Source organism: Gadus morhua, chromosome 17 (genome assembly GCF_902167405.1).
Source record: "Gadus morhua chromosome 17, gadMor3.0, whole genome shotgun sequence".
NCBI lineage: Eukaryota > Metazoa > Chordata > Actinopteri > Gadiformes > Gadidae > Gadus > Gadus morhua.
In genome coordinates, this window is record NC_044064.1 from 21,213,557 (window position 1) to 21,228,602 (window position 15,046).

The window sequence follows — 15,046 nt, forward strand, 5'->3', positions numbered from 1 at the left end:
GATAGACAGGAGTGTTGTGGTCCATCTCAGTATGTGACTTACCCCCAAATGTGTCACCAGCATGCATGCATGCATGCTAATTACAAGCTATTCAGTGTATGTAGTATGCTAATTGAACACAATGGAGCTGATAGAGGAGAGTAATTCCAGCCTCCAAAGACTTAACCTGCATGCATGTGTGCATGCAAAATACTAATTGTCATCAAACTTGCTTATTGAGCATAATTATTGACTAACCTGGTTAAATAAAGGCTAAATAAAAATAAAAAAATGTTGCAGAGTGTGTAAGGACCAAAGGGTTTTTAAAAGCAAACACACCATGTTTGAGAACTAAAGTACAATTTGTCTTTTTAATAGAGTACATCACAGCAGAGCCTGACCGGTGTAACACGCAGGGACACGGGATGTCAAACAGACCCTCCATATACACTGTCCAGTGCAACACAGACAGTGTGCAATGTGAGATCTGTTGGCACAGAAATGCTGTTTCCGTCCTCAAAATCTGTGACCACACAGTTGTCCCTTGTTACACTGAAGCAACACGTGCCGTGTTCTTTTGGAAAAAGTCTGCAGAGTCAGGATCGCTTTAACTCACTTTATTTAGCAAAGGTTTGGACTAGCATACTATGAAGTGTTACGTATTTTAAGTACATATCGTTGCTGTCCGATGAAAACCGCGGATGTCCATTTTTGCCGATTTTGAGATTTTACGATGATAGAATGTCCAGGTTCATTTCCGTATACAGTATGCGTCATGAACCTAATTGACCAATGAAAAGTTGTGAAACACGTCATCTGATTTTCAAGTATATCCATTTGGTGTCAAAGCTGTCAATCACGCCGCGTATCTCCCGCCCTGTGGAGTCATCTCATTAGCGTCTCTGGAAGCGCATCATCGGGTAGCCGAATAACACTTTGAAGTTAAGGTATTTCGTATTTTTGTCAACTGTTCTCAAGTTTATTCTAGTTGCAATATAATATGAAGTAATTTTCACAGAATATTTTTTATTGTGAACCTGACTGACGAACGTAAATTAAGTAGGCTAAATACGGCAGTAACGCGTATCGAAACCGAAATCACTACACTCAAAGCCACGAACCTGTCTCGTGGTGTGAGAAGGCAGAAGCGCGATATGCACTTTCTAACTCTCTGGTAAAATTGTCAGATTGAAATTTGCTAATTTGTCTAAATAATAATCTGCTGACACCGCCCCCTCTTATTGATGCCGTAAATTTGCGACGAGATGCCCTCTCTGTGATGACAGTTCTCCGTGGATACGGAGGATTTCATTTCTCCACAGCCGACAAAGTCCTCATATGCGACATGAACGACATTTATCCAGAGTGGGCCAAGCGCGAAAAAGATTGCCTGTGTGATCCCTGTCTCTATTGTTTTGTGTGATATGACCGGCAGTTGGTCTGCTTATAGGTCAGAATGAAGTCACTAGACACGCTAGTGAAGAAGCGAACGATTCAGGTAGAATAAAGTACCCATCCTTTCAACAATCAGTGGCCGCTTCATTCTGGCCTTCATAACGAGGCATAATGTTTCGAGTAGCGTATGTGTGTGCGCGAGAATGGCAGTGTGCGTATGTGTGTGTGTGATTGACGTCAGCGAGTGAGTGGACGAGCGAGGAGAGCGAGCGGTAGCGCGTGTGTCTGTGTTTTTTTAGTGAAATGGCAGCTTCATTTTTGCTTTTCTTTTCTGCAATACAGTGCCAAATAAATATTATTTTGATGATAGCCTGGTGAGACAGTAGCTTTCCTTTACAGTAGGCCTAACTTTATCGCTAGAAAAAGTTTTCCCCTTGTCGCCTGAGACGTAGGTCAAGGAGTGGACGTTACAACCTCGGTATAGCTTGTTAGTGTACTGATTCATTATTGCTTCATAGTTAGCAGGAGACATAATTATGAAGGGACAATGAATCAGTACACTGATATTCATACTGACAAGATTAATAATCTATGCTCAGTTTATTAAATAGGCTTAGGTTGGACGTAGGCTATTTAATAAACTTAGCGTAGCCTATTCATCTGTCAGTATGAAACGCGACTTGCCCATTCATGATCGGAAGAACGCGTATCGACCACCGTTACTGAAATATGAACGTATGTCCATTTAAACTTGATTTTGGTAAAATGTGAACTATACCATCACACTGTCAATATTACGACTACATTTAAAGATGACGTACCAAGTATGACAACGCTACCTTCAACTGCTTTGAAATTAGGGTGTTTTTTTCATTTCCTGAAAAGTAACCGTTTTGGACATACGCAGTTTTCATCGGACAGCGACGATAAGCTGCTCCCACATAGCCATTAGGAATCAGGATCGAACACACAAGCTGCATTACCCTCACATAGCCACTAGGAAGCAGGATCGAACACTAAAGGTACGGCCACACCAAAAGCGTTACCCGCGTATCACGCGTATAAAATCGGCAATTTTTCCATAGGGAACCATTGGTTTACGCGCGTATGAGACGCGTGCACGCGTTACACGCGTATAAGCAACATTTTACTCGCGTTAGGCGCGTATGAGGCGCGTACGCGCGTACGAGGAGTTCAAAAAATTGAACTTCTTACGCTCATACGCGCCGCAATAGCCAATCAGCGTTGAGCTTGACCCGACGTCACTGGCAGAGAGTAGTGAGCTTGGACAGAAGCATACGGCCGACATCTTTCTTTATTCTGTGTGGAAATAGTAACATAGTTACGCCATTAAATGCTTTTATGGAAACATTTTTAGCGAGAAATGTGCATTTTACTTTCATAATGTTCGCTCGGTGAATGTGAAGGATGTTTGGTTTGATAGTTATGATGAAGAGGGAACGCTCCGTTCACTTGCATGGACAGAGTCTCTGGTTACTAAGCAACCTCAACGTCTTGGCGGACTATATATCTGCTGATCAACACTACGAATGCTGGAAACACACCAGACACACCATGTGAAGTTATTTGAGCCGATTATTGTTATTTATATCCGAGATTATTTAATCTAACCCGATCTAAGCTCTATCACCCAAACACGGCGGCGTTTGGGTTTCCTACCTCGGACTCCAGCGCAGCCATGTCCATGGCAGCCACGGCCGGCAACTTTCTTTATTCTGGGTGGAAATAGTAACATAGTTACGCCATTAAATGCGTTTATGGAAACATTTCTAGCGAGAAATGTGCATTTTACTTTCATAAGGTTCGCTCGGTGAATGTGAAGGATGTTTGGTTTGATAGTTATGACGAAGAGTGAACGCTCCGTTCACTTGCATGGACAGAGTCTCTGATTGCTAAGCAACCTCAACGTCTTGGCGGACTATTTCTCTGCTGATCAACACTACGAATGCTGGAAACACACCAGACACACCATGTGAAGTTATTGAACCCGATTATTGTTATTTATATCCGAGATTATTTAATCTAACCCGATCCAAGCTCTATCATCCACCCAAACACGGCGGCGTTTGGGTTTCCTTCCTCGGACTCCTAAATCCAGCGCAGCCACAGGGTGGGGGGGGGGGGAGTTTTGGGCGGTCTCATCTACGCGCGTTACGCGCGTATCTGACCATTTTTGACACAAAATGGTCAAGCAACATTTTAGCTGCGTTACGCGCGTACACGGTACGCGAGGTACGCGCTTGGTGTGTTCGCGGCTTTAAGCTGCAATAACTACTTTAGCCACAGATGGCAGCACCTTTAGACAGGGGCGGAGCCATAACGTCATCCCGGCCACGCCCACTTGACGGTCTCTAGCGGGTGATTCGAAGTGAAGAGGACAGAGATCAATAGGTAGACGGCGAAGAGCCACCGGGGGCTTGAAGTAGATCACGGTATTTTCCTCTCCACGCGTTAGATACAATTCCCTCCCTTAAGCTTCATAGTTACCATACCGAAACATGCCTACTTTAACAAATAAAGTCAGTTAAAAGCAACCCGGGATTGGACTATTTTCTTTGAAGAATGCTGCAAAGACGTTTGGAAGAAAGTCCCGAGAATCCCGGCAGGCGCGACGCTTAAACAACTTCCACAGGCCACACACGTCTGAGGTAAATAGAACCCATTGTCTTAAAGATTAGATCTGCAATAGGATTACTTATAAGAACATTTAGGTGTAAGTTTGTTTTAGCCACCGTCCGGTCGTGCTGCTCCAGAGGCCTAGACCTCGACTTAAAAAGCATAACAAAACGTGTAGATGAACGGTTGCAGAACTCCCTCCCTCCCTCCCCCCTTCTTTCATGCCCCACACTTGAGTTGTTTTGAGTACTCGTCGTTAACGATCGTTCTTGGTACTGGTTGAGAGGTGAAGTCCTCCACTATCGGTCTCTGTATAGATCGGGCCAAAATAGTATATTAACAAGAGTTATCTTTCACTTTCCTGAGGCCGGCACGGTCTGTGTACATAAGCAGTAGCTCCATAGCGGACGATCGGAGTGGATACTATCTTATCTGCTGATCTGCTAATACCACCCTAGACTGTATGCTTACATTTTTCATTCAAGTCTGTTGGTATTTTCTTATTCTTCTTTTCGTTTCACTGAAGCGTTTATATGATAGTTTCCCATTTCATTACACAGTCCTTTGCATTGTTGTTGAAAACGGCAAGGTCTTTTGGGCTGCAGGGGTTGGGTAGTAGAGTGCAGACAAGGCAGTGCTCCATTGTGTGGTCTGCTTCTCCACATTCATAGGTGGTTGGGCCAGTCTTGTAGCCCCATCTGACCAGAGCATCTTTGGATCGTCCTGTTCTTGTTCTGAGGCGGTTTAGCGTTTTCCATTGGGTCCATGATGCATCTGCACCAGGGGGTAGTTTTTCAGTGGGGGGTATTCCCATGCCAGTTGGAGGTGGGTCATTCTCAAGTTTTTCCATCCAGAGTTGGATTCTGGTTTCTTCCCGAGACTTTGTTAGGGGCTGGACATGGCTGAGAAAGCTTCTTCTTGACTTTAGCCGTTGGGCCGGAGGATGGCATCCATGGAGGAGATGGCGTTCATCGATTGCAGATTTTGTTTTCTCGACTCGGCTGGTAACTTTCCGTCTAATATCAGAAGGGGCAATGCCAGCAAGGAGGTGGAGGTTGCTTGTGTTGGTGGGTTTCAAACAGCTAGTGGTCAGACGGCAGGTGTTGTTCAAATTTTGTTATTAAAGACGATGAATTATTAAGGCACGAGTACCCCTTGACCCCCTACGCTCGTAAAGTCCCAACCACCCCCCCTCCAGGCCCCCTACACCCGAGAACCCCCCCCCCACCCCACCTCTCCCCCCTCGTAATCTACCCCTCTAATGCCTCCCTCCCCTTGAACCCCTTTCATCTCCCTCTTCAGATCCCGTCCATCACCCCCCTCCCCTCCCTCCGCACCCCCTTCGTGAATCTACTTTCAAACACTCTCTTCCCCTCACTTCCTTATTCATATTGCTGAAAGAAGAAGGCCACTCGCCTTTCTATTGTTAGTTAAATTGAAGTTCTTTTCTTATTGTTCATTCTTCCCCTTGCTCCCTCCCACCCCAAACACCTGGTCACGTGTTGGGACCAGAATGTAAATTTAGTATATTTGAGGGTCTGTGTGTGTCTAGGTGCTGAAATACGGGAAGCCAGTCCCTTGTTAATATCGGGAGAACACGCAAGTATTTGTGTAGGTTGTAATCACTGTTTTTTGATTCACCAACATTAATAGTTTAAACGATCTGTAAATGTTTACATTTGTACTAAATTTCTTCTTTCTCTTCAGGCCTTGGCAACCCGAGCAGTGACGGACGCCCGACATTCATCATTTTAATTGTTTACATTACTACAAATATTCTCCTTTCTCTTCAGGAAGTGGAAACACAAGCACTGCAGGTTGCCCAACACTCATCATTTTACTTCTGTGCATTGATCTTAATATTCTCTCTCTCTCTCTTCAGGAAATGGCAGTATGTGCAGTAACGAATGCCTAACACTCACAGACATAATGTTTTTCAAGGTTGCTGGGCCCTTCTGTCTGTTTTCATGAGTTTTGTGTATCAAAACAGGAGTGCAATAGACATTGGTTGTGTCATGCACATTGATATTAGAGAACCAGGATGGTTCAAATAGACACGGGGTTCAACTGCTAAAATAATATGTTGAATTAATAAATGATGCACATGGTTTTAACCGGTGCACAAGGGGGGAGTTAGCTCAACTGCTGTAGTTCAATTACAATAACATTAGTTTCAACCGATAACTTCTGAATTTTTCTTTTAGGTTCAGTTTTTGTTTTGTTTATAGAATATCACCATATATTTAATACCCAGATGTGCATAATTGCAGTAAGTTTGGATGACTCTTTATTCTACCTAGTTTAGACGGTTTTGATTGACCTAGCTCAAAATGGGAATGGGAATGGGAATCCCCGAGCCACACGTCAACTGCACCAGGTGTCAGACATAGGATTGTGGCACTCCTTGGGAGCCTCCGAGCCGCGCGTCAACCGACTAATCGTTCCTGCGGGTTCTGGAGTGGTGACGGTGGAGCTCATAGGGAGGCTCCGGGAGAGTTGGCAATCACGGGCTCACACAGGGAGTGGTGACGGTGGAGCTCATGGGGAGGCTCCGGGAGAGTTGGCAATCACGGGCTCACACGGGGAGAAATCAAGTAAGTCAGGAATACAAGGTTGAATTAATGTATCGATTTGATGTTGACCAACAAAAACTAGATAATTATAATAATAAATACTGTTCAAGTAATGGTATAGTTAGGTCTGGGACCTGCATAGCTAAAAAAACTTTTGGAAATAGTAATGGACGTGTCCGGGACGTATAGCTATAAAATAAGTAAAGATAAAACTGGGTTTTACTTTACTTCACTTTGCTAAGACATATGCACGTTTGATGTGGTATGCAAAAGGTAGCGCAATAGGATGTTGTGCAGAGAATAAGGCTTATGCACGTTTGATGTGGTATGCGATGTACATAGGAGTGAATCAAAGTGTGGACAACATCAAATGCGAGCAATAGGTAGAATAAATGAAGATTAGGTCATCCAATATACATAGTTAGTGTAGGACAATCGGGTAGCATGATGAAGGTAACTGTTATCATGAGATACGGTTAACACAGAAGTGATATTGAACATGCAAATTTTAACATTGTTATTTCCCTTTTACATCTTTTTGGTTATAGATAAGAAATTGATTAGCGATACATCTGCTGGGAAGGGAACCTAAATGCTAGGGTTCTCAATTTAGATTCAGAAGTAGTGGGCTCACCTTTCAAATGCCACTGCTGCTGCTGTAACGCTTTGATACAACGTCAGTGTATCATAGTATGATATTTTTTTGTGACACATAGGTATACTGACTCATGTATCGTTTACGGTTTAGTGCATTTGAGAACAGTGTGGTCAAGACGGCTGCATAGACCCACCAATATCGACCTTTGGTTTTGTATACTGGTTTTCATTTCTCTTCACAATAGATTGGTTTATATACAGATGATTAAGGAAAGGAACTTCAACTTGGTTGCACTACGGCGTTGTTAGGTTTGGTTGTCATTCAATGCGCATGGCTGAAGCATGCGCAAGGAGGGATGTAGTGTGAAATTAAATCAAAGTAGATACTGTAAAACAATTAGAATGAAAGGAAATATGCTTTTGAACAACTAACTGCTGTACATGAGTTTGTATTTCTACAATAGAAACAAAAAGTTCCAGAACCAGATGCAGACACACCCGGAGCCTACAAACTACGTCTGCCGAGCAAGGAGTAACAGTCACATGAGGAAATCAAATAACGGCAGGATTTGAATCGGTTCTGTTTTGGTTGTCCACCATTAGAAAAAATATTGTTTGGATAAATTACATATGTCATGATCAGCAACAGTTCGTACAGTTTTCCACGAATAAGGTTAAAGGAATATATGTTGTATTGTATTGTAGCACTTAATAGTATTGTACTGTATTAAATCGTAGCACTTAACTGTGTAGCAACTGCAGCAGCTGCTATCATGTCTGTAATACGGGGAATTGATTAGCCTAGCGATTGTGGTACTTGCACTTGGTTCTATGAAAAGCGTCTGCTAAATGCCCTAAATGTAAATGTAAATATATAGATATGGATATGTTATTGACAGAGCAAGGAGGGGTGTATGCGATGATAGGCACAACATGTTGTACTTTTATCCCCAATAACACAGCTCCGGATGGGTTGGTGGCCAGGGCGCTGGCATGATTACAATCCCTCAGGTTTGAATTGGCAGAGAACTCCGGCATTAATGACCCTTTCACAGGATGGATGGAGAATATGTTTGGGAGGTGGAAAGGCATGATCCATTGTTTACAGGTTTCCTGTTGCTGACACGACGACGATTGAACACCTGAAGGAGGCTCCCATGATGTGAAAGTAACCTCTCTGTGAGCTGAGCCCTTGACAAGTAGGGACGAGCCTTGGGTTCATGAATTACAGGTCCCGATGGCGACAGAAGAAACAATGGCTGCGATTACAACAATGTCCAATACCACCCACATGCAACAGCACACCAATACACAAAGATCACCTGAACCACCCAAATCCATGCTAGCCTATCAATAATCTTGAATTTTTTTAATTCCTAATATGACTACTAATTTTGTACTTTACTTTTGCACATGCCGAAAATGTTATGACCTTGTTACATATAACCAAAAGTATTAGCTTGGATTTCTATGGATACTTTTGTTTATGTGCCCTTTAACCATATGATTGTATGATAACCAGGATATGTGTTCATTGTTGTATTATTAACAATGACTTGTATTACCTATGAGACCCACCAATGCAAATGCCGTTTCAGTATTATGGGGACGCGTTGTGGTTTATCTCCAATATGGAGTTTTTTCCACTTCGGTCGGTGGTGTTGATGATTTATTATACTTTGACTATGTTTTCGGTGTGGTAAATGGTGTTTATGACTTAAAATCTTGTATGGTCATCTGAGATGACCAAGGAGGGATTGTTACGTATTTTAAGTACATAAGTTGCTCCCACATAGCCATTAGGAAGCAGGATCGAACACACAAGCTGCATTACCCTCACATAGCCACTAGCAAGCAGAATCGAACACTTAAGCTGCAATAACTACTTTAGCCACAGATGGCAGCACCTTTAGACAGGGGCGGAGCAATTACGTCACCCCGGCCACGCCCACTACATAGGCCACGCCCACTTGACGGTCTCTAGCGGGTGATTTGAAGTGAATAGGACAGAGATCAATAGGTAGACGGCGGAGAGCCACCGGGGGCTTGAAGTAGATCACGGTATTTTCCTCTACACGCGTTAGATACAATTCCCTCCCTTAAGCTTCATAGTTACCATACCGAAACATGCCTACTTTAACAAATATAGTCAGTTAAAAGCAACCCGGGATTGGACTATTTTCTTCGAAGAATGCTGCAATAGAAGCAAAAGGAGGGGAATTGTACATGCACATGTGGAGATACACTTAGTAGGGCATTCCAAAGGATGCTTTACCTGGAGCGTTCTAGCCCTCTGAGTTATGGGTTGTAACTTTAATACTGGGCAGGCGTGGACTTAGTTATGTTTTGGCTAATTGGCGCTGAACTCCCGCCTCTCTGGATGTTGTATGTGTCTCTATGCTGCTCCCTTGTGGCTATGTGTTGGCATTGCAACTTGCTTTGTGGTAAGGTGCTGACCCCTTGTGGCTATGTGTTGGCATTGCAACTTGTTTCGTGGCCCTGAACTTCTGAGTTCGTCGAACACCTGGGCCGCTCGTATCTGTAGAATTGATACATGAATGAATGGCTTCTTGTACGGGCCGGACGCCTCCCTAGGAGCCGGATCCCTCCCTAGGATGGGAACGAGACCTCTCTAGTCGCCAAGGACATATGTGGCCTGTTGGTATGAATGTGTGAATTATGTTACACACGTGAGAAGCAAAGGTGTGTATGTGATATGGTCAACAAACTGGTATTAATTAATCCAGGAATCCGAAATAACCCATAGCCCTTAGAAACATAAATGTATTCACTAACATTGCAGTATCATTATTGACTAAAGATTTTACTAAAGTTATTTTACTGAAACCTATCTTTCATAGTAAATTATGTGTGTTTTTATTGTAATTACCAGGCCAGTGATTCCTGTTCATTAGGGGTTTAGTTCTACAATACTCTACGAGACACCTCAATACAACTAAACATAAAATCGGGTAGATTACCACATATAGGGTGTGGTCCGTTTAATGTGAACTTGGGAGCGTCCCAGTTAACTTTTGGGTTAATTAGAAGATCATGTCCTTAGCCATGGCATGGGGGCGCTATAGTTATATTTCATGGTTTTGAAGTATATTAATGCTAAAATACTTGTCTCAAATGTTAGGTATATGTATTAATGTCAATTTGTGAGAGAAATTCTGTTTCCAGAATGAATGTAAATACATTTACAAGAAAAACCAGCTGCTTAAGATTTTCGTTTTTATGTAATTCCCATTTTTATACATTTATGGCTCTGGACAAGAGAGAGACAGTTCCAGCTGCGTCTCACTGGAACAGAGTCGGCGCTAAGCCAAAGCAACATACCAAAGTGAATCAACAAGTTCACTCAACACCAAATGCTAAGCTAAAGTTACATGTATCAGCCGGATTAGCCCGTCACTCAAATCAACCCTGCCACTGAAGAACCGGTTCCTGCCACTTCAAGAGTCCACGAACGCGCCTGCCACCGATGCACCCCTGAGCCCCGAGATGCGTCCGGACGGAGAGTGCGGACAGAGACGGAACAACCAGTCGCCACGGAGGCGGGCTGCGCATGTGTCTGCCACCGTCCAACAAGGGCCCATCTCAGAGAAAGCAGATGAACCAGACACTCTGATTACAGGAGGCTCAACTATCAAGGATATAACCGGTAAGAAGATCAAAACATGCATCTTCCCATATGGAATGGTTAGTGATATCAATGAGGGGAAAAACGGTCTGTCTAGTTACTGGACCAGATGAAATGAGACGGAGAGGTAATAAAGTCTGTCGGCACGAGGACCTTGGATTTATTAAGTAAAGTGGCAACGGTTATACAGAGTCATAAAGCGTGAGAGATCGAATATGTCTAAGCCCCTAATCAGCGCTGATGGTTCGTCCAGAGCTTCGCCTCCGTGGAAGGTCTGCTTCAGAAGAAGATCCTGAGTCCCTGTGTGATACAGTCTTATGCTGTATCCTCCTCTCGATGAGGTGTGTGCTTTTGAGGTGTGCGTGGTTCTGTGTGTTTTTGCTTGACCTTGGCTCTCAGGCCCTAGTATATGCATGTGTATCTTCTTGTGTTCCTCCTAACGGGGGAGAGCTTCGAAGTGTCTCCTGTGTGATAAATTAAAACGGGGGAGCGCCCCCCCGAAGTGTCTCCTGTGTGATCATTTAATGTGGTTCTCAGGCCCTGGTATGGGCAGGTGTATCTCTTGGTTCCTCCTAACGGGGGAGAGCTCTCAAAATGTCTCCTGTGTGATAAATTAATTTGGCTCTCCCGTTCTTGAGGATGACTGGTGCATTGTCTGAGTGTCTACCATTTGCCTGGAGGAGAAATGGGGCCTTCGGCTCCGGCCTTGAACTGACTATATTATCATGTTTGTGTTATGTGTTCGTTGGGTTAGAGCAAGAGTTGACTATATTGTAATGTGTCTGCCATGTGATGTGCTCATCAGGCTAGGGTAGGAGTTAGCTATATTTGTAATGTACATGTGATGTACTCAGCAGGTTATTTTTCCCAACATCAACCATAAACTAGCCAAAATCATATTGGAAAACCCCAAAATCTCACAGATTATTGTGCATGCAGGATTTAATGATATTCAAAGAGAACAGTCAGAACTTCGAGAGGGATTACACTGATCTATTGGATACACTGGACAAAATACACATCAAGTCTTCCATCAGTGGACCCATACCAACAGTTGACAGGGGAATAAACAGATTCAGTCGTCTACTTGCACTGAATACATGGCTTTCCAGAGTCTGCAATGAAAGAGGAAGGGACTTTATTGACAATTTCAACTTATTCTGGGGGCGCAAATATCTTTTCAGAGCAGATGGCCTACACCCAAACAGGTTAGGCTCAAAACTGTTGAGGGACAATCTTCTCTTCTCGCTTTACGCACGGCCACAATCTTGCCTTGGTCTGACGCACAGGCCACAATCAGAGCACAGGTTGAGAAGAAGCGAGACTACAGCCTCCCCCACACAACTACTCTGCCACTATCTGACACACAGATAGCAGACAGCCCACAGACCTTGAAGAGAGACAACAGCTCGCCCGACGCCATCAACACTGTTCCCTCCCCCATCGCTGATGCTGGCTTGGCGAGGAACGGCCACCCCCCTCCTCTGCACTCCCCCATCGACGATGACCTCCAGCCTCATCTCTCCCATAGCCACAACAACAACTCCAGCTCCGATGTCTCCCTTTGCGATTTTCCAGCCGAATTTAAGAAACTGGAATATGCTGGCATCAAACTTGCATCTGTGTCAATGATAGCATCGCCACGTCATGGCCGCAGGCTGCTAACACCCAGGAGGATGGCGCCCCACCCCCGCCCCCGTACTGATAGTAGTCCTGAGTATTACTGAGACAAAAAAGGGTTCAGCCGTAGACACAGTATAGGCAAGGCAAGGCAACTTTATTTATATAGCACTTTTCATACACAAGGCAGACTCAAAGTGCTTCACATATAAACATTGTTATACAATAAAATAAAATAATCTATAAGTAAAAGAAAACATATGCAAAGAAATGAGTAAAATAGAAAGTTAAAAAGGCTTTTTAGTAAGTAAAATTGAAAGTGCAATGTATTTAAGAAAGTGTGAAAATTAAATTGAAAGTTATTTAAGATCAGATCAACAGACTCTCTGGAACCCAAGTCGGGACCACAACCCGACCTTAAGGACAATCTATTACAATATTCTAGGACTCTAGCCCAGAACCAAAGGCAAACAACAAACAAATATTCAGTGATTATTCTAGGACTCTAGCCCAGAACCAAAGGCAAACAACAAACAAATTCAAAAGAGTTTCATATGGCGTATATTCAGTGATTAAGCACTTAATCACTAATACAGGTTTTCACTTCGTCAAGCTCTTAATGACACAACTTCATTACTCAGCAAATGTCATGTATTTTTCTGGTAAAAATAGAAAATAAAGCGAAAGTTAAAAAGGCATTTTAGTAAAATAAAGGTAAAGTATTTAAGATTTAGCAGAGAGCTAAAGCAAACATAAAAGTCTTCAATCTTGTTTTGAAGGTGCTCAGAGTTGGGGCAAGTCTTAAATCCTCAGGGAGTTTATTCCAGCTATTTGTTGCATAGTAACTAAATCCTGCTTTCCCATGTTTCGTGTTTACTCTGGGGATAATTAACAGATTGGTCTCAGAAGATCTTAGTGTTCTAGAAGGCTTATGTAGTGGAAGCATATCAGTTAAATATTTTGGGCCTAAACCATGTAGGGATTTATAGGTTAGCAACATGATTTTAAAATCAATTCTCTGACCTACAGGAAGCCAATGTAACGATTTAAGAATTGGTGTAATATGTTCAAATTTTTTGGTCTTTGTTAAAACTCTAGCAGCAGCATTCTGAACAAGCTGAAGCTTCCTTAGAGTTTGTTTTGGGAGACCTGTAAGGAGACCATTGCAGTAATCAAGCTTACTAGTGATAAAGGCATGTACAAGTTTTTGTAAGTCTTCGGTGGACATGAGCCCTCCAAGTCTTGCTACATTTTTAAGGTGATAATATGCAGATTTTGTAACTGATTTGATGTGACTTTCGAAATGTAAATCAGAATCCATGATAACCCCTAGGTTTCTGGCTTTGATTGAGGTTTTCAGGGACAGAGAGTGAAGGTGTTGGGTTACTTTAAGCCTTTCCGTTTTAGCACCAAATACAATTATCTCTGTTTTATCCTCATTTAGCCGAAGGAAATTTCGGCACATCCAGTCTTTCACTTGCTCAATGCACTGGCACAGCAGATCTATGGGCCGATAGTCATTTGGTGATAGCGATACATAGATTTGCGTGTCATCAGCATAGCAATGATGGTCAATATTTTTATTATGCATGATTTGCCCTAGTGGGAGCATGTAGATGTTGAATAAAGAGGGTCCTAAGATCGAACCTTGTGGTACTCCACACATCACGTTGGTTGATTCTGATACAAATTCGCCGATGGAAACAAAGTAGTTCCTACTTTGTAGGTAGGATCTGAACCAATTTAAGACTGTGCCTGAAAGCCCCACCCAGTTTTCTAACCTGTCCAAAAGTATTGTATGGTCTACAGTGTTGAATGCAGCACTGAGGTCTAGTAGCATTAGTATTGAGGTTTTGCCAGAGTCTGTGTTAAGACGGATGTCGTTTACAACTTTAATGAGGGCGGTCTCAGTGCTGTGCAGGGGTCGAAATCCTGATTGGAAGGTGTCATAACAACCAGTTGATGCCAGGAAGTGATTAAGTTGCTGGAGGACAACTTTCTCAATGATTTTACTTATGAAGGGCAGATTTTATATTGGTCTGTAGTTGTTAATAATAGAGGTATCTAGGCTCCACTTTTTTAAAAGGGGTTTAATAACTGCAATTTTCAGGGCTTTTGGGAAGTTGCATGACTGGAGAGAGTTGTTAACTATCTGCAGTATGTCTATTGCTAGGCAGTCAAAAACATTCTTAAAGAGGTTGGTAGGTAAAGAATCAAGGCAACAGGTGGATGGCTTTAGTTGTGTAACAGTTTCCACAAGAGTTTTAGAGTCAATAACATTAAAGCATGCCATCCCTGCCACGTTACTTTTGCCTGAACAGGGTGGTAGTCCAACATTTTTATTTGAAGTGGAGATATTGATGGCGCGTCTGATGCCTTCAATTTTATCAGTATAAAAAGCTGCAAACTCATTGCATTTCTGCGTGGAATGGAGATCAGGTGGAATTTGTGTTGGGGGGTTGGTCAGTCTGTCAACAGTTGCAAATAGGGTTTTTGCATTATTATTATTGGATTTAATGATATTGGAGAAAAATGTTTCTCTAGCACTTTTTAAGTCTGAATTGTAGGCACGGAGGCTCTCTTTGTAGATATCATGGTG